This window comes from Pseudophryne corroboree, chromosome 8 (assembly GCF_028390025.1).
Source record: "Pseudophryne corroboree isolate aPseCor3 chromosome 8, aPseCor3.hap2, whole genome shotgun sequence".
Lineage (NCBI taxonomy): Eukaryota > Metazoa > Chordata > Amphibia > Anura > Myobatrachidae > Pseudophryne > Pseudophryne corroboree.
The window spans coordinates 193,647,483-193,668,293 of record NC_086451.1 but is presented as its reverse complement, the minus strand read 5'-3'; the positions used below and the strand labels follow the sequence as shown (position 1 = coordinate 193,668,293).

The 20,811-nt window shown below is 46.4% G+C and overlaps 1 protein-coding gene across 3 annotated transcripts in view; it reads right to left on the bottom strand.

Annotated features, from left to right (window-relative positions):
• NHSL2 (NHS like 2) overlaps nt 1–20,811 on the bottom strand; it is a 738,014-nt gene that overhangs the window by 679,542 nt on the left and 37,661 nt on the right. The gene's annotated exons all lie outside the window — the stretch shown is intronic.

Here is a 20,811-nt window from a genome sequence, read left to right as displayed (position 1 = left end):
CACCATTAGCTCCAGAGGGTCTGATCACTTGGTTTGCCTAGCTGCTCGTTCCCAGAGCCGCGCCGTCACCCCCCCTCACAGAGCCAGAAGAAAGAAGCCGGGTGAGTATTAGAAGAACAGAAGACTTCAGTGACGGCAAAAGACTTCAGTGTCTCTGAGGTACCGCGCAGCGGTCGCGCTGCGCGCCATTGCTCCCACACACAAGCGGCACTACACGGGTGCAGGGCGCAGGGGGGGCACCCTGGGCAGCAATTATACCTCATATGTACATCCTGGCAAAGAGGTATACAGTGCATAGGCACTGTATACAGACCCCCGCCAGTATAAAAATGTGAAAAACTAGCGGGACTGAAGCGTGCCGATAAGGGGGCGTGGCTTAGTCCTCACAACTCTATCCAGCGCCATTTTCTCCTCACAGAGACGCTGGCCCCGCCAAAACACTGTTGAACAGCTCACAGTGTAAAACGAGGGGGGGCACAGTTATTTAGTGCAATATAGGTACAAAAATGATGCACTGTATATATATATATATATATATATATATATATATATATATATATAATGAGCGTGTGGTAAATGGGTTGGTAAACGGTTTCTGTGTTTTCCCTGTCAGATACTGGGATCTACCCATTATAGTAAGTGTAATGTCGGTGGGTGTTTAGCATACATGTGTCGGCATGTGTGAGTGCTCTGCCACAAACAGCTATGGGAATCTCTCTGTCGGCACTGCCGACTCCAGATGATACTTGATTCATGAGATTAAGTGTCAGCGTGTCAGTAGTTGTAAGCTTTTCCAAAGAAAACACTATATGGGAGACACAGACGTATGTGGGTGACCCTGTCGGCACCAACTAATATGACTGGGTATAAGTTAACATGTTAATGTAAAAAAGCTATACCTGTATATATATATTTATGTATATGTATGGTGCGGTTACATTGAGCTGTAGCTCGAGCACAGACGTGGTAATATTTGTGGGGGAGTAATATTAAAATTATGTATATATTTACCTCAGACCCCTCGGGGTCACAAAAATGTTATTTTGCCCAGTTACTACTTGCTGTTGTCGACACGAATACTATGTCTTTTGTTGACCATAATGTTTCCTGATTAGATCCACAACATCGGGATTCAGTACATGTTCATACGCATTAAGAACGCATTAATGTCATTAGGGACCCTGCTGTTCCTGACAAAAATATATATATGTATATGAGATATGTATATATATACACGTGTGTTTATGTGTATTTAAATGTGTACGTTTATACAAAAGAATTTATAATGAATGCTGAAGTAAACTTTTCCTTCTCATGTGCTGGTTACTCTGTTGAATAACTCTAGGTCAGCCGTGACAAGATGTTTTCAAATCATCACGAGAAGTCCGTGTGTTTATTCTTTTCCTGCCATGGATAGAATAAAGTGAGAGTCAACCCCTGTTCTGCACAGGGCCCTGTCACAAAGGATCGTTTACAGGAAGCTAAGTGATTTTTTAATGATATGCTTTGATTATACTTGCATTGCATGCGCAGGGGGGAGTAATTGTATTCAGAAATGGTCGGTTACTTGGTCATCCGATATAATTACCCTGAGGAGAGATGTGTTACCCCTTGAGGTGGGTCATGTCTAGGACATTGCAACATACTACCGTGCGACTACAAGGGATGGGACTCTTGAGTGCGCGGACCACTTTCATGGCGGTCTCGGCTAGGAGGGCGTTGTGGTTTCACCAAAGAGATGCAAATGCTGAATCCGAAAATAAGTGGAGTCTCTTTCCCATGAAGGGAAGCCTGGTTGGTGATGGCCTTGTTCATATGGTATAGGCAGGTGCCATGGGTAAGTTTACTTTTCTTGCCCTATGTTCCCTCACAACGGATGGTGACGCATTGTTGTAGGATGCTGTCATTTCGACCGAATAGATAAGGATTCCCCTTTCTTTGCAGGTAAAGGAAGGTAAAGAAGGTAAGAGGTCAGCTGCCTTTTCACGTTCACAGGAGCAGAAATCATCCGTTGTTTTCTGCCACGTCCACCGTGGGACGTTGGGTCTCTCTTGCGGGGGCCCACACAGGTGGGACCTCGTCTAATACTCTTCAGTCAGTTCTGGAAAGAACATGGACCAGTAAGTTAAGGATAGAGTCCCTAGGGGGACATGCGGGGGCTCCAAACATTCCCCTCACTGATTTTTTCAAATCAACCTTACTGATCCTCCTCATGACAGGGAGGTAGTATGTGACGCAATACAAGAGTTGAGTCTGGATCAGGTCATTGTCCTGCTGTTCCGGTCATAAAAAAAAAAGAAAAAAAAAAAGAAGAAGCTGTGGTTCAAGCTTTTTCGTACTCCCGAGGCCAGACGACTCGGTCAGACAAATCCCAATTTTTCCTACTTAATCTTCATGAGGGAATATCTCATGGCAGGGTTCTCCACTCTGAAAGTGGAGTAGGAAGGTCTAGGCTTACCTGAGGTTTGCGATTCAGGATTGTTGTTACCATTTCACCAGGGTGATGCCGGTGGGATGGGTTTCCTTCGATAGTAAGGAGTCATATTTATTCTGTACTGGATCGCTCTCCGAATTATGGAGAGAACAAGAAGCCAAATGGTGCGAAACGTTGTTTTCTCCTTGACTGTTCTTCAACAACTGGACTGGCCAGAATCCATGTTGGTCCCAGCGACGCGGTGATCGGCTTGGGCAATATTATTAGAGGCAGTACTGAGAAGAGTTTATTTGCTTTCACAAAAAAAAAAAGAAGAAGCGCTGACAGGCCTGTACCGGTGTCAATCCGTTGATAGTCAGTTGCTAAAAATTATGGTTGGGGCCTACGAGGCCATTCAGTGGGCAGGTTCCAGATCTGAGTGTTTAGCTGGATCTGTTGGACAAGTGGTCCTGTTTCCACCTGGGATAATCATGGTTTCAAGACCAGTATGTTGATCCTGTGGTAGTGGCGCAATTCTCACTGAGGACAAGTGTCATGTTAGGTTACTTGTCGCCCCATTAACGGTCTAGAGTTAAGGGCCGTTATAACAGTTTTCTACAGACAAAAACCGGAGAAGAAAGGGCAGAAGCCAGAAAAATTTTCCGCTAGGCGACGAAAACATTTAAGCGCTATATCAGCAATGTTCGTTCCAAGAGTGGACAACTGGGAAGCAGACTTCCTCAGCGGACACGTTCTCCATTCAGGAAGGTTGAGTCTTCATCAAGCGGTTTGTTTTTTTCACAGAAGTGATAAGTCTTTGGAGAATTTTGCAAATAGACAAGATGGCGTCTCGCCTCGACAAGAAACTTCAAAAATTTTGTTACGGGTCGGGGGTCCCCTCAAGCAATAGCGGTGGACACCCTAGTGACACCGTGGGTGTTTTAGTCGGTCTATGTGTTCCCTCCACTTCCGCTCTTTCCAAAAATGTTAAAGATTATAAGAGGAACAAGAGTTCAGATGATCCTCCTTGTTCCAGACTGGTCAAGGAGGGCTGGTTTCCGGATCTTCAGCATTTTACTCCTAGGAGATCCCAGTAATTTTTCCTCTGCGAGAGGATCTGTTATGGCAGGGGCCGTGGGTTTTCCAAGGCTTACCGCGATTTCCATTGACGACTTAGAGATTGAACGTCGGATCCCAGCCCGGAAGGGTATTTCCAGTGAGGTCTTCCCTACTCTCTTCAGTCAGAAAAGAAGTAACGTAATAACATTACCACCATATTTGGGGGAAAATTTTGTGTCTTGGTGAGAATCCAAGAAGGTTCCTGCGGAAGAATTCCAGTTGGATCGTTTTCTCCTTTCTTTTCTTACAAGATCGTGTGGATGCGTTCTTAGGTTGGGCTCGTTTATGGCTCAGATTTTAGCTTTATTGGGTTTCTTCCAAGAAACAATTGGCCTCCTTTCCAGAGTTTAATACTTTCGTAAAAGGGGTCTAACACGGCCATCCTCCCTTTGTGCCTCTGTGACACCATGGGATCTTTACGTGGTGTTGCAGTTCCTGCAATTTCTTTGGTTGAACTTTTCAGTATGGTTAAGTTGAAATTCCTCAATTGGAAAGTGGTCATGCAGTTGACCTTGGCATCCGCAAGGCGGATATCTGAGTTGGCAGTTTGGTCTCACAAGAGCTCTGTTTAATCTTCCATGAAGACAGAGCGGAGTTGAGAACTCGGCAGCAGTTTCTGACAAAAGCGTTTTCATCGGATAATTGAACCAACCTATTGTGGTGCCGGAGTATCTCGATGTGGTCGGAATTTTGAAAATTTGGGTTGACAGATTGGCTCAGATCAGGAAAACGGAAGATCTGTTATCCTATATGCTCCCAACAAGATTGGGGTTCCTGTTTCCAAGCAGACTATTGCACGCTGGATCTGAATTACGATTAAGCTTGCTCGTTTTACAGCTGGATTGCCATTACCGAAATCGGTGAAGGCCCATTTTACCAAGAAGGTGGGCTCATCCTGGGCGGCTAACCGAGGGGTCTCGGGTGTATAGCCTTGCAGAGCAGCAGCTTCGTCGGGTTCAAACAATTTTGCAAATATTCTACAAGTTTGATACCCTGGCTGTTGAGGCCCTCTTGTTTGGGCACTCGGTGCTGTAGAGTCATCCGCACTCTCCCGCAACATTGCAACATACTACCGTGCGACTACAAGGGATGGGACTCTTGAGTGCGCGGACCACTTTCATGGCGGTCTCGGCTAGGAGGGCGTTGTGGTTTCACCAAAGAGATGCAAATGCTGAATCCGAAAATAAGTGGAGTCTCTTTCCCATGAAGGGAAGCCTGGTTGGTGATGGCCTTGTTCATATGGTATAGGCAGGTGCCATGGGTAAGTTTACTTTTCTTGCCCTATGTTCCCTCACAACGGATGGTGACGCATTGTTGTAGGATGCTGTCATTTCGACCGAATAGATAAGGATTCCCCTTTCTTTGCAGGTAAAGGAAGGTAAAGAAGGTAAGAGGTCAGCTGCCTTTTCACGTTCACAGGAGCAGAAATCATCCGTTGTTTTCTGCCACGTCCACCGTGGGACGTTGGGTCTCTCTTGCGGGGGCCCACACAGGTGGGACCTCGTCTAATACTCTTCAGTCAGTTCTGGAAAGAACATGGACCAGTAAGTTAAGGATAGAGTCCCTAGGGGGACATGCGGGGGCTCCAAACATTCCCCTCACTGATTTTTTCAAATCAACCTTACTGATCCTCCTCATGACAGGGAGGTAGTATGTGACGCAATACAAGAGTTGAGTCTGGATCAGGTCATTGTCCTGCTGTTCCGGTCATAAAAAAAAAAGAAAAAAAAAAAGAAGAAGCTGTGGTTCAAGCTTTTTCGTACTCCCGAGGCCAGACGACTCGGTCAGACAAATCCCAATTTTTCCTACTTAATCTTCATGAGGGAATATCTCATGGCAGGGTTCTCCACTCTGAAAGTGGAGTAGGAAGGTCTAGGCTTACCTGAGGTTTGCGATTCAGGATTGTTGTTACCATTTCACCAGGGTGATGCCGGTGGGATGGGTTTCCTTCGATAGTAAGGAGTCATATTTATTCTGTACTGGATCGCTCTCCGAATTATGGAGAGAACAAGAAGCCAAATGGTGCGAAACGTTGTTTTCTCCTTGACTGTTCTTCAACAACTGGACTGGCCAGAATCCATGTTGGTCCCAGCGACGCGGTGATCGGCTTGGGCAATATTATTAGAGGCAGTACTGAGAAGAGTTTATTTGCTTTCACAAAAAAAAAAGAAGAAGCGCTGACAGGCCTGTACCGGTGTCAATCCGTTGATAGTCAGTTGCTAAAAATTATGGTTGGGGCCTACGAGGCCATTCAGTGGGCAGGTTCCAGATCTGAGTGTTTAGCTGGATCTGTTGGACAAGTGGTCCTGTTTCCACCTGGGATAATCATGGTTTCAAGACCAGTATGTTGATCCTGTGGTAGTGGCGCAATTCTCACTGAGGACAAGTGTCATGTTAGGTTACTTGTCGCCCCATTAACGGTCTAGAGTTAAGGGCCGTTATAACAGTTTTCTACAGACAAAAACCGGAGAAGAAAGGGCAGAAGCCAGAAAAATTTTCCGCTAGGCGACGAAAACATTTAAGCGCTATATCAGCAATGTTCGTTCCAAGAGTGGACAACTGGGAAGCAGACTTCCTCAGCGGACACGTTCTCCATTCAGGAAGGTTGAGTCTTCATCAAGCGGTTTGTTTTTTTCACAGAAGTGATAAGTCTTTGGAGAATTTTGCAAATAGACAAGATGGCGTCTCGCCTCGACAAGAAACTTCAAAAATTTTGTTACGGGTCGGGGGTCCCCTCAAGCAATAGCGGTGGACACCCTAGTGACACCGTGGGTGTTTTAGTCGGTCTATGTGTTCCCTCCACTTCCGCTCTTTCCAAAAATGTTAAAGATTATAAGAGGAACAAGAGTTCAGATGATCCTCCTTGTTCCAGACTGGTCAAGGAGGGCTGGTTTCCGGATCTTCAGCATTTTACTCCTAGGAGATCCCAGTAATTTTTCCTCTGCGAGAGGATCTGTTATGGCAGGGGCCGTGGGTTTTCCAAGGCTTACCGCGATTTCCATTGACGACTTAGAGATTGAACGTCGGATCCCAGCCCGGAAGGGTATTTCCAGTGAGGTCTTCCCTACTCTCTTCAGTCAGAAAAGAAGTAACGTAATAACATTACCACCATATTTGGGGGAAAATTTTGTGTCTTGGTGAGAATCCAAGAAGGTTCCTGCGGAAGAATTCCAGTTGGATCGTTTTCTCCTTTCTTTTCTTACAAGATCGTGTGGATGCGTTCTTAGGTTGGGCTCGTTTATGGCTCAGATTTTAGCTTTATTGGGTTTCTTCCAAGAAACAATTGGCCTCCTTTCCAGAGTTTAATACTTTCGTAAAAGGGGTCTAACACGGCCATCCTCCCTTTGTGCCTCTGTGACACCATGGGATCTTTACGTGGTGTTGCAGTTCCTGCAATTTCTTTGGTTGAACTTTTCAGTATGGTTAAGTTGAAATTCCTCAATTGGAAAGTGGTCATGCAGTTGACCTTGGCATCCGCAAGGCGGATATCTGAGTTGGCAGTTTGGTCTCACAAGAGCTCTGTTTAATCTTCCATGAAGACAGAGCGGAGTTGAGAACTCGGCAGCAGTTTCTGACAAAAGCGTTTTCATCGGATAATTGAACCAACCTATTGTGGTGCCGGAGTATCTCGATGTGGTCGGAATTTTGAAAATTTGGGTTGACAGATTGGCTCAGATCAGGAAAACGGAAGATCTGTTATCCTATATGCTCCCAACAAGATTGGGGTTCCTGTTTCCAAGCAGACTATTGCACGCTGGATCTGAATTACGATTAAGCTTGCTCGTTTTACAGCTGGATTGCCATTACCGAAATCGGTGAAGGCCCATTTTACCAAGAAGGTGGGCTCATCCTGGGCGGCTAACCGAGGGGTCTCGGGTGTATAGCCTTGCAGAGCAGCAGCTTCGTCGGGTTCAAACAATTTTGCAAATATTCTACAAGTTTGATACCCTGGCTGTTGAGGCCCTCTTGTTTGGGCACTCGGTGCTGTAGAGTCATCCGCACTCTCCCGCAACATTGCAACATACTACCGTGCGACTACAAGGGATGGGACTCTTGAGTGCGCGGACCACTTTCATGGCGGTCTCGGCTAGGAGGGCGTTGTGGTTTCACCAAAGAGATGCAAATGCTGAATCCGAAAATAAGTGGAGTCTCTTTCCCATGAAGGGAAGCCTGGTTGGTGATGGCCTTGTTCATATGGTATAGGCAGGTGCCATGGGTAAGTTTACTTTTCTTGCCCTATGTTCCCTCACAACGGATGGTGACGCATTGTTGTAGGATGCTGTCATTTCGACCGAATAGATAAGGATTCCCCTTTCTTTGCAGGTAAAGGAAGGTAAAGAAGGTAAGAGGTCAGCTGCCTTTTCACGTTCACAGGAGCAGAAATCATCCGTTGTTTTCTGCCACGTCCACCGTGGGACGTTGGGTCTCTCTTGCGGGGGCCCACACAGGTGGGACCTCGTCTAATACTCTTCAGTCAGTTCTGGAAAGAACATGGACCAGTAAGTTAAGGATAGAGTCCCTAGGGGGACATGCGGGGGCTCCAAACATTCCCCTCACTGATTTTTTCAAATCAACCTTACTGATCCTCCTCATGACAGGGAGGTAGTATGTGACGCAATACAAGAGTTGAGTCTGGATCAGGTCATTGTCCTGCTGTTCCGGTCATAAAAAAAAAAGAAAAAAAAAAAGAAGAAGCTGTGGTTCAAGCTTTTTCGTACTCCCGAGGCCAGACGACTCGGTCAGACAAATCCCAATTTTTCCTACTTAATCTTCATGAGGGAATATCTCATGGCAGGGTTCTCCACTCTGAAAGTGGAGTAGGAAGGTCTAGGCTTACCTGAGGTTTGCGATTCAGGATTGTTGTTACCATTTCACCAGGGTGATGCCGGTGGGATGGGTTTCCTTCGATAGTAAGGAGTCATATTTATTCTGTACTGGATCGCTCTCCGAATTATGGAGAGAACAAGAAGCCAAATGGTGCGAAACGTTGTTTTCTCCTTGACTGTTCTTCAACAACTGGACTGGCCAGAATCCATGTTGGTCCCAGCGACGCGGTGATCGGCTTGGGCAATATTATTAGAGGCAGTACTGAGAAGAGTTTATTTGCTTTCACAAAAAAAAAAGAAGAAGCGCTGACAGGCCTGTACCGGTGTCAATCCGTTGATAGTCAGTTGCTAAAAATTATGGTTGGGGCCTACGAGGCCATTCAGTGGGCAGGTTCCAGATCTGAGTGTTTAGCTGGATCTGTTGGACAAGTGGTCCTGTTTCCACCTGGGATAATCATGGTTTCAAGACCAGTATGTTGATCCTGTGGTAGTGGCGCAATTCTCACTGAGGACAAGTGTCATGTTAGGTTACTTGTCGCCCCATTAACGGTCTAGAGTTAAGGGCCGTTATAACAGTTTTCTACAGACAAAAACCGGAGAAGAAAGGGCAGAAGCCAGAAAAATTTTCCGCTAGGCGACGAAAACATTTAAGCGCTATATCAGCAATGTTCGTTCCAAGAGTGGACAACTGGGAAGCAGACTTCCTCAGCGGACACGTTCTCCATTCAGGAAGGTTGAGTCTTCATCAAGCGGTTTGTTTTTTTCACAGAAGTGATAAGTCTTTGGAGAATTTTGCAAATAGACAAGATGGCGTCTCGCCTCGACAAGAAACTTCAAAAATTTTGTTACGGGTCGGGGGTCCCCTCAAGCAATAGCGGTGGACACCCTAGTGACACCGTGGGTGTTTTAGTCGGTCTATGTGTTCCCTCCACTTCCGCTCTTTCCAAAAATGTTAAAGATTATAAGAGGAACAAGAGTTCAGATGATCCTCCTTGTTCCAGACTGGTCAAGGAGGGCTGGTTTCCGGATCTTCAGCATTTTACTCCTAGGAGATCCCAGTAATTTTTCCTCTGCGAGAGGATCTGTTATGGCAGGGGCCGTGGGTTTTCCAAGGCTTACCGCGATTTCCATTGACGACTTAGAGATTGAACGTCGGATCCCAGCCCGGAAGGGTATTTCCAGTGAGGTCTTCCCTACTCTCTTCAGTCAGAAAAGAAGTAACGTAATAACATTACCACCATATTTGGGGGAAAATTTTGTGTCTTGGTGAGAATCCAAGAAGGTTCCTGCGGAAGAATTCCAGTTGGATCGTTTTCTCCTTTCTTTTCTTACAAGATCGTGTGGATGCGTTCTTAGGTTGGGCTCGTTTATGGCTCAGATTTTAGCTTTATTGGGTTTCTTCCAAGAAACAATTGGCCTCCTTTCCAGAGTTTAATACTTTCGTAAAAGGGGTCTAACACGGCCATCCTCCCTTTGTGCCTCTGTGACACCATGGGATCTTTACGTGGTGTTGCAGTTCCTGCAATTTCTTTGGTTGAACTTTTCAGTATGGTTAAGTTGAAATTCCTCAATTGGAAAGTGGTCATGCAGTTGACCTTGGCATCCGCAAGGCGGATATCTGAGTTGGCAGTTTGGTCTCACAAGAGCTCTGTTTAATCTTCCATGAAGACAGAGCGGAGTTGAGAACTCGGCAGCAGTTTCTGACAAAAGCGTTTTCATCGGATAATTGAACCAACCTATTGTGGTGCCGGAGTATCTCGATGTGGTCGGAATTTTGAAAATTTGGGTTGACAGATTGGCTCAGATCAGGAAAACGGAAGATCTGTTATCCTATATGCTCCCAACAAGATTGGGGTTCCTGTTTCCAAGCAGACTATTGCACGCTGGATCTGAATTACGATTAAGCTTGCTCGTTTTACAGCTGGATTGCCATTACCGAAATCGGTGAAGGCCCATTTTACCAAGAAGGTGGGCTCATCCTGGGCGGCTAACCGAGGGGTCTCGGGTGTATAGCCTTGCAGAGCAGCAGCTTCGTCGGGTTCAAACAATTTTGCAAATATTCTACAAGTTTGATACCCTGGCTGTTGAGGCCCTCTTGTTTGGGCACTCGGTGCTGTAGAGTCATCCGCACTCTCCCGCCCGTTGTAGAGCTTTGGTATAGACCCCATGGTCCTTTTGGAGTCCCCAGCATCCTCTAGGACGTATGAGAAAATAGGATTTTAATAACTACCGGTAAATCCTTTTCTCTTAGTCCGTAGAGGATGCTTGGCGCCCGTCCCAGTGCGTACTGTATCTGCAGTTAGTGGTTATGGTTACACATGTTGTGTTTCCTTTTAGTCAGTCTGTTGCTGATGTTGTTCATGCCATGGCATGCGATATGCTTTTATTGGTCGTGTTTACACACAGGTTGTGTTACATTTTCGGTCAGCATGTTGCTGTATATATATTTCATGCCGTCGGCTGGTGTTCTATTGAATGCCACGTTCTGCGGCATGTTTGAGGTGTGAGCTGGTATGACACTCACCGTGTTTAAACAATAAATTCTTTCCTCGAAATGTCCGTCTCCCTGGGCACAGTTCTAACTGGAGTCTGGAGGAGGGACATAGAGGGAGGAGCCAGTTCACACCAATTCAAAGTCTTATAGTGTGCCCATGTCTCCTGCGGATCCCGTCTATACCCCATGGTCCTTTTGGAGTCCCCAGCATCCTCTATGGACTAAGAGAAAAGGATTTACCGGCAGGTATTAAAATCCTATTTTATATAGTGCCACAGGGTTCCACAGCGCCCAGTTACAGAGTACATATGCACATAATCAAAACAGGAAAACAGTGACATACAGTTGAAGACAATATAGGACAAGTACAGGGTAACTAAGCATTACTACACCAGTAGACGACATTACCTAAAAACTGCAGGATTTGGGCAGTTGAGGATTATTAAAATAAGAAAAGGATAAGCACATGAGGGAAGAGGGCCCTACTTGTGAGAGCTTATATTCTAAAGGGGAGGGGCAGACAGACAGGGGTGACACAGATGGGGTAGACCGAGCATGGGACAGAGGGTTAGGATGAGATTTGGTAAAGAATTTGGTAAAGAAGTGGGTCTTAAGAGCCCGTTTGAAGTTCTGTAGGGAGGTGGAGAGTCTGAGGGGGAGAGGTAAAGAATTCCAGAGAAAGGGAGCAGCGCGTGAAAAATCTTGGAGATAGAAGTGGGAGGAAGCAGTCAGAAGACAGGAGAGTGTGAGAAGTTTGAATTGGATTCTGAAAGGGAAAGGAAGCCAGTGAAGGGCTTGTAGGAGAGGGGAGGTGGATGTAGTGCGTTTGGTGAGGAAGATGATCCGGGCTGCAGCATTGAGGATAGATTAGAGTGGAGAGAGGTAATTGTCAGGTAGGCCAGTTAGTAGGAGATTATAGTAATCCAGTCTGGAAATAATCAGTGAGTGAATAATGGTTTTGGTGGCATCCTGGGTGAGAAAGGGTCTGATCCTGGAAATGTTTTTGAGACAAAAATTACAGGTTTGTGAGAGGTGCTGAATGTGTGGTTTGAAGGAGAGGGCGGAGTCAAGGATTACGCCAAGACAGCGTACATGGGGGCTAGAGGAGATAGTCAATGGATAATGAGATTGTGGGAGGTGAGGTTGTGAGGGAGGGTGGAAAGATGATCAGCTCAGTCTTAGACATGTTGAGTTTACGAAAGCGCTGGGACATCCAGGAAGAGATAGCAGAGAGACAGTTGGAGGTATGAGTGAGAAGAGCCGGGGAGGAAAGGTAGATTTGAGTGTCATCAGCATAGAGGTGATTTTGGAAGTTAAAAGAACTAATGAGTTCACCTAAGGAGGATGTATAGAGAGTGAAAAGGAGAGGACCAAGAACAGAGCCTTAGGGGACACCAACAGTTAGTGGAAGTGGGGGGGAGGTAGTGTCATGAGAGGAGACAGAGAAGGAACGATCAGAGAGGTAGGAGGACAGCCAGGATAGGACAGTATCACGCAGACCAAGAGAGTGAAGGATTTGCAGATGGAGAGGGTGGTCCACAGTGTCAAAAAGCAGTACAGAGGTCAAGAAGAATAAGCAGAGAGTAGTGGCCCTTAGATTTGGCTGCATGGAGGTCATTGCAGACTTTTGTGAGGGCAGTTTCAGTGGAGTGGAGAGAATGGAAACTAGACTGGAATGGGTCAAGCAGTGAGTGAGAGGAAAGAAAGGAAGTGAGGCGATTATAGACAATACGCTCAGGGAGTTTGGAGGCAAAAGGGAGGAGAGAGATGGGTCGATACCTGGAGAGGGTGTTTGGATCAAGGGTAGGTTTTTCAAGAATAGGGGAGACAAGAGCATGCTTGAAGGCAGAGGGGACAGTGCCTGATGAGAGGGAGAGATTGAGAAGGTGGGCAAGATGGGAAGAGGCAGAAGGAGAGAGGTAGCGAAGGAGGTGGGAGGGGATATGGTCAAGTGGGGAGGTTGTGGTGGGGGGAACATATGAGGGCCATGACTTCCTCACCAGATACGTGGGAGAAAGATGTCAGAATTGGTAAGAGGGAAGGGGAGGGTTGGCAAAGGATGGGTGGTGGCTGGTTGCTGGTCTGATGGGATGTGATGTCCTGACGAATGGAGTTAATCTTGGATGTGAAATAAGTGGCAAAGACAAGTGCAGACAACGAGGAAGGGAGAGGAGGTGGTGGTGGGCAGAGAAGAGAGTTAACAGTGGCAAAGAGGCGCCGGGGGGTTGGAAGACTGGGTAGAGATGAGAATTTTGAAGTATGATTGTTTAGCGAGGGAAAGGGCAGCACTGAAGGATGAGAGCATAAATTTGAAATGGAGGAATTCTGCCTTAGAGCGTGATTTCCTCAACTGTCGCTCTGCAGTATGTGAGTGTTTTTGAAGATATCTGGTGGATTTAGTGTGCTAGGGTTGAGGTGTTGATCTGAGAGGGTGAATAGTGGTTGGTGGAGCAACAGAGTCAAGAGCAGAAGTAAGAGATGCATTGTATAGGGATGTGGCTTGTTCAGGGCATGAGAGAGAGAGAAGAGGAGAGAGAAGTAAGTCAAACAGGGAGCATAGGGATGAGGAGTCAATAGCCTCAAGGTTACGCTTAGTGATGGTAGCCTTAGGAGGGAGAGATGGGGAAGCAGAGATGGATAAGTTGAAAGAGAGCAGGTGGTGGTCAGAGAGGGGAAAAGGGGAATTGGAGAAATCAGAAATATCGTAGCAGAGAGTAAAAACCAGATCCAGTGAGCTCCCATTCACATGGGAGGGTGAGGAGGCCACTGGGAGAGACCAAGTGAAGAGGTGAGGTTAAGGAGTCTAGAGACAGGTGATTTTGTGGGGTTATCGATAAGGATGTTGAAATCACCTAGGATAATGGAGGGAACATCAGAAAAGAGGAAGTGAGGTAGCCAGGAAGCAAAGATGTTGAGGAATTTGGAGGAAATGTCAGGTGGACGGTAAATGACAGCAACTCGAAGATTAGTAGTTTGGTAGAGGCGTATCGCATGGACCTCAAATGTAGAGAATGTAAGGGATGGTTCTGGAGATATAAGTTGGTATGTGTAGCTAGAGGGTAAAAGGATCCTAACACCACTACCATGGCGACCCCCGAGTCGGGGTGTGTGTGAGAATGTGAGTTCTGTGTGAGAGAACAGTGTGCTCTGTTGCCAGGGGATCCTGCCCCAAGAAAGTGTTCATTGCTCTCTATAGGGTAAGGATCGATGTTGGAACTTCACAATGGTGGGTGGGGATAGTCTGTGGGAGAATCCTGTCCCCAGCGTTCACTACTCGTATTAGAGTTCAGTGGACCAATGTCCTTGTAGCATCAGTGCTCCATAAGAGCGGATGGGGAGAGCACCTGAACGTGGCTGGCAGTTGACAACAATGTCATTGGTCTAGTTAAGTGCTACAAGCAAGCTTGTTAGCAGCACAACTATAAGTGAGGAGCTCATGTCTGAGGCTGTGCATTTTTGTTATTATGAACTACAAAGCCCAAGGCGGCACCCACAATCTGTCCAGTTTGGGACAGCCTGTAAACAGAGGATAGTCAATTTCAGCTTTTGACTATGAGCCATGTTAAGGAGGACTGAGAGTCACAGTCATACTTTACTGCACAGCAGCTCGCTCGCCCCTGGCCTGGCTTAATTATTTAATTCTAGAACTATTAGTAGGGGGCACCGTTTTTTACTTTTGCCTGGACACCATGAACCCTGGTTATGCCTCTGTATAAACATATACGCATAGCTATTCTTTGTAATCTGTGACTCATGCCCCCAAAACAGATCCCAATGAGGTATGGTTTGCTATTAATGTATTCCTTACAAAATCGTAGGCCGCTGTGGAGCTCAGGGTGAAAGGTTTCTTTGGGTGCCCCCCATGTCTAAAATAGGAAAGTGTGTTACAACAAAAATATAGGGAGGTGGCTTCATGAGGAAAGGGCATGGCCACGGAACAGTACCAGTTCACATTAAACGTCACAGTAGTGTCCATTATTCACATGACACCACACAGTAGTACCCCTTATACACATTACGCCACACAGTAGTACCCTTTATACACATTACGCCACACAGTAAAGCCCCTTATACACATTATACCACACAATAGAGCACCTTACACATGTTAAACCTCAGTAATGCCGCTTATACACGCCACAAAGTTATGCCACAAAGGAGAGTCCCTTATACATGTTACACCAAACAGTAGAGCCCCTTATAAACATTACACTACACAGTAGATCATCTTATACACGTTACATCACACAGTAGAGTCACTTATACATGTTACTCCACAGTAGAGCCGCTTATAAACGTTAACACTACACTATCTCTGCTTATACACATCACCCCACAGTACAGCCATTTATAAATGTTATGCCACAGTAGTGCTGCATATACACGTTGGGATCCCGCCAGTCACCATACTGATGTCGGGATCCTGGGGTATAGAATGCTGGCGGACATCTCTCCACGCTGTGAGCTTGGTTGCAAACTGTGCTCAACACAGGTTCTATTCCCACTCTATGGGTGTCTTGGACACCTACGAGTGGGAATAGTCCCTGTTAGCCGGCCTGTTTGATTATTTGTTTCTGTACTCTGTAATTGGGCGCTGCGGAACCCTTGTGGCGCCATATAAATAAAGGATAATAATAATAATAATAATAATGCTGACTGTCGGGATTTTGAGGGCTCGGGATGCAGGCGTCGGTTTTGTGACCGGCGATTATCTGACAGCCGGTCACATAACTACATCCCAATGCAGAGAGATTATGGAGCAACCTCTTTCTGCCCCAGCTGCTGCAGCACCTCTTTCTGCCCTAACTGCTACAGCACCTCTTTCTGCATTGGCTGCTGCAGTACTTCTCTCTGCCCCAACTGCTGCAGCACTCTCTACATTGATCCTGCAGCATCTCTCTGTGCCCCAGTTGCAGCACCTGGGCTAGATGGAGTGAGGTGCTGCAGTAGCGGGGACAGAGAGTGGTGCTGCAGAACAGAAGTAACCCTGCTGCACAAATACAAGCGAACAGTGAGACATATAAAAATGGCGGACAGTGCTCTGGCATGTGCTGGCTATCAGTGTTTCCTGCTGCCACTTCTGGCTGCCTAGTACCCTATCTAGTCTACATCAGTGTCCACCACCTGTGCTCCTCCTCCTCCTGCTCTGTGGTGGCCTGTACAGTCGCCCATTGCGCAGCGGGGGGGATAACACCCACTAACATTTTCATCACATGGAGATTGTGCTCCACCAAAACTGCCTTCGTTACACCCCTGACTCTGACCAGGCATGACTGTAAATTGTTGTAAATGGGAATAGAGCTGTTGCTGAGCAGGGCAAAAATGCGAGCATATACGGTCTACATTTTAATAATAAATATAATTAATTTTAAGTTAAATACTTATAATGAAATACATTAATTGAACCCCAATTCCCAAAGAAGAATTCCTGATTACTGTCTGTCCATATCCTCTCTGCTCCTATACAAGATCCTCAGATCTGATCCATGGTTTCTGCACACCAGAAATTTATTACTGATATGAAAGTACCAGGGGCGGGATGTACTAATGTACATCGCCGCCCATCGCCTCCCTGCGCCACGATGCTGATCGCATATGTACTAACATATGCGATCAGCATTGCGGAGGACAGCTCTTCCGATAAGAGCTGTCCTCCGCGATGCGCAGCGGCAGCCTGACTTCCGGGATTCGGCCCCAGAAGTCAGTCTGCGCATGCGCGGGGTGACGGGGGCGGCCGTAGGGCTTGCTGGGAGGGATCCGATCGGATCCCTCACACAGCGCCGCGGAGAGAAGCCCATAGGCTTCCCGACGTGGCGCTGTCCTGCCGGCCGGGGGTTAGTACATCAGGAAAATGCGGTAAACAGGGAGTTTACCGCATTTTCCGCTTAGTACATCCCGCCCCAGGTCTCTTCACTGAACGTATATAACCTGACATTTCATGGTAAACTGGCACAGGCATAATATCAGCCGTTATAGTGCTTAAAATCACTTCTGCTGCACACACCCAGATGTGGGTGGCATTCTATAAGGGGAAAATGTCATAGCTCCTGTTGGTAAAGTGTTGTCAATGGTGACAACATGCTGAATGTATGTGAACAGGCTTGGCAGCGGTGGGAAGTGCGCCCCAAGGTCCGTGATCCACTGAGAATCAGATAAATTGGTGTGTGGCAGTTTGAGAGACTGAGGGGTCTATTCATGAAGCCGTGAAAAGAGTAGAGAAGTAAGCCAGTGGATAAGTTGCCCATGGCAACCAATCAGCTGCTCTGTATAATTTTAAAGTATGCAAATTATAAATGTTACTACAATGCTGATTGGTTGCCATGTGCAACTTCTCCACTTTCTCACATCTCCACACTTTTCACTGTTTCATGAATAGACCCCTAAAACATTTGAGGAAGTAGTTAATATATACAGTCCCAACATTTCCTCACAATGTGGGGGCTTATGCCCTACTGTACTTCGGATCCATATAGAGTAGATTAATATTAATGAAGGAGTGTAGTACAGTATGTTAAAATGTAGGGATACATTTACTAAGTAGTGATAAGAGCGGAGAAGTGAACCAGTGGAGAAGTTGCCCATGGCAACCAATCAGCACTGAAGTAACATCTATAATTTGCATACTATAAAATGATACATAGCTGCTGATTGGTTGATGGGGAAATTTCTGCACTGGCTCACTTCCCCGCTCTTATCACTGCTTAGTAAATGTTCCCCTTAGTGTTACTGTAGGTAGAGTTAATTCTGCTAGAGAAGTGATAGAATGTTATTTTTACTATTATTAGCATTTATTTCTATAGTGCCTTTATAATTGGAAACAAACTGTAATACAAGAAGACAGGGCATTAAGTGTGCCTTGCAAGTGTAATACCAAAGTATAGTGAATTAACATTGGTAAATACCTACCTGTATGAGTAACATTAGGGAGTGATCAGTGGGTAAAACATATTTAACCAGCCCTAAAATACATACCACCCATAATAATGAGCCAACTATCACTCATATTCAGATATCAAAAATATAAAGGATTTAGGGATAATAAAAAAAGAAACTATGACACAATTAAGAACAAATATTACATTCAAAATTGTGATGATTTCACTAAGGGACTAAGTTATGTCATTATTATTATTTCTTACCCTTAACGGACCATATAGTCACTGTATCGGTTACGCTATTGGTTCAATAAGGTGTTTACATAGGTGTATGTACTATGTATTTTAATTGGTTACATATCATTGCTATAATGCAGTTAATTCTCGCCATTATTTGTTTGTTCTTAAGGTTTTTATTCCTATTGCTTTAATGATTTACAGTTCTCTAAGTATCTTGTGGCTACCATGGCAACCACATATGCAGGACAATGGTGCTGTTGGTGGCACAGTACGCTATCATGGCATGATCTTGCCCCTTCTTGAGTAACCATGAAGCCCTCTCATATGCACTTGTCCAAATTCCCAAAATTAAAAAGTGGGATATACAGTATGTCTCTATATTGTTTGCGAAGATCATGAAGTAAATTGATAATTATATAATTAGCCGCCGATCAGCGTGCATTCCGACAGAATTCCGACAAGTCGGGTTTCCTGACTTGTCGGAAAAAATGGGGACGTGATGAATAGGTCGGAATCCCTTCCGACCTAAAACTGTCGGAAGCTGCCATCTTTCCGACAAGACGGCAGCTTCCGACAGTTATTGAATATACCCCAGTGTCTACATAAGTGTATATGTCTTTTACATCTCATCTCACACAATTGTGCACTGGCCACTGTTCTGAGCTCTGTAGCATGGTCGCCTCCAGTTCTGCCCCCTGAGACATTCCAGCTTTATCTGAACTAAGGCACATGTTAAGCTACTGTAGATACACACCTCAGAGATGCACAATGTCCAAGGGTGCATATTAAACAATTCTCTTGGCGAATGGTTGGAAATTGGTTCTTTGGCGGCATCCTGATTGACAAGTAGTGTGTATCCAGCTTTAGATTTTGTGGTCTAAAGATTGATGCTCATCGGTCAATGCTCATGGAAGAGAGGCATTTAACTGCAGGGAATGCAGTCAAAATGCCAGCGGTCGGGATCCTGGTGTTCAGGCGACCAACACCAAAATCCCGACAGCCGGCATTTTGCAGACGGCTTGCATATTGACACCTGCCCTTAATTCCCACTCAGTTGGTGGGTCCACGCCACCAACTGAGTGTGAATAGAACCTTTGGTGAGCGAAGCTCGCCACTGGACCTGCAATGGGACTCGCAGCCTCGCTGACGGTATACCAGTGGCGTGCGGTGAGGTCATTGGCTGGTGAGGCACTGCAGTCATAATGATCTGCAAAGTCCAGCGATGAACCTTACCGCCACTTGTGATGTCATGGAAGTAGGCTGACAGTGCCTGCCTACTTCTATTTTTTTATTTAAACATTTATTTATTTATTTTAACATATGTGTTTTAGGTAGCCCTTGAGTTGAAATAGTTGGGGCATTGGGATCAGAGGTACCCCTTTTTTACATATTACTGCAGACAGTGTCCCCTTTTTTACACATTACGGCAGACAGCACCCTTTTTTACACATTACGGCAGACAGCGTCCCTTTTTTACACATTACGGCCGACAGCGTCCCCTTTTTTTACACATTACAGCAGACAGCGTCCCCCTTTGTTACACATTACGGCAGACCGTCCCCCTTTTTTACACATTACGGCAGACAGCGTCCCCTTTTTACACATTACGGCAGACATTCCCCCTTTTTTACACATTACGGCAGAGAGCGACCCCCTTTTTACACATTACGGCAGACAGCGTCCCCCTTTTTACCCATTATGGCAGACAGCGTCCCCTTTGTTACACGCTACGGCAGACAACGTCCCCTTTGTTACACGTTACGGCAGAAAGCGTCCCCTTTGTTACACATTACGGCAGACAGCGTCCCCTTTTTTACACGTTACGGCAGACAGTGTCCCCTTTGTTACACGCTACGGCAGACAACGTCCTCTTTGTTACATGTTACGGCAGAAAGCATCCCCTTTGTTACACATTACGGCAGAAAGCGTCCCCTTTGTTACACATTATGGCAGAAAGCGTCCCCTTTGTTACACGTTACGGCAGAAAGCGTCCCCTTTGTTACACATTGCGGCAGACAGCTTCCCCATTTTTATTTTTTTTACACATTACATCAGCAGACGAGAGAGAAAGAGAGAGTGAGTGAGAGACAGTGAGAGTGAGTGTGTGAGTGTGTTGTTGTTGGTACTCGCCTTGGGGGAGGGGGGGTCACGATCCACCATCCACAGACACTCTCCTCATGTCCTGGCAGCTGCGGCGACGCTCCGGACCAGACAGCCGGCGGCAGCAGGAAGCAGGTCTCAGGGGCCGAGTAGGAACGGCGGCGGCGGGACTCAGGTACGGCGGCGGCGGCGGGACAAGGCAAGGGGAAGGTGCGCCGCACAGTCGTAACGGCGGCGGGACAGAGACTTGCGCAGAGACCGGGACTCGCAGCTCCCCTCCTGCTCTGCGGATCCCGGCCTGACAGAGGCAGCCGGCAAGTTCCCGCTCCACCGCTGCGCTGCTATGGTCAGTCTTAACGACAGGGGCGTGCTATGGGTTTAAAGCACACCCCTGTCACTCCCCTGTCAAAGCGGCACTTCCACTAAGTGCCGCTTAAGCTTCATTTTTTAATGGGCTTTCACTGCCCAATTCTTGGTCCCGCCTCCCCGCTTCCTGCCCTCTGCACTGACAGCGGGAAGCACCGACAGCGGTGCCTCCTAACCTCATTTAAACAAGTATTTTACGCACTAGGAATCATTAAAATAATATAAAGCCTAACGCACATACTTATGACACAGAATATGTGTCATAAGTATTTTCTTTATATTATTTTAATGATTATGACAGGGGAGGCACTGCCTCCCCTGCCTCCCCTGACTGCACGTCCCTGCGGTATACTGACAGCAAGCATCCCGTCTGCCAGC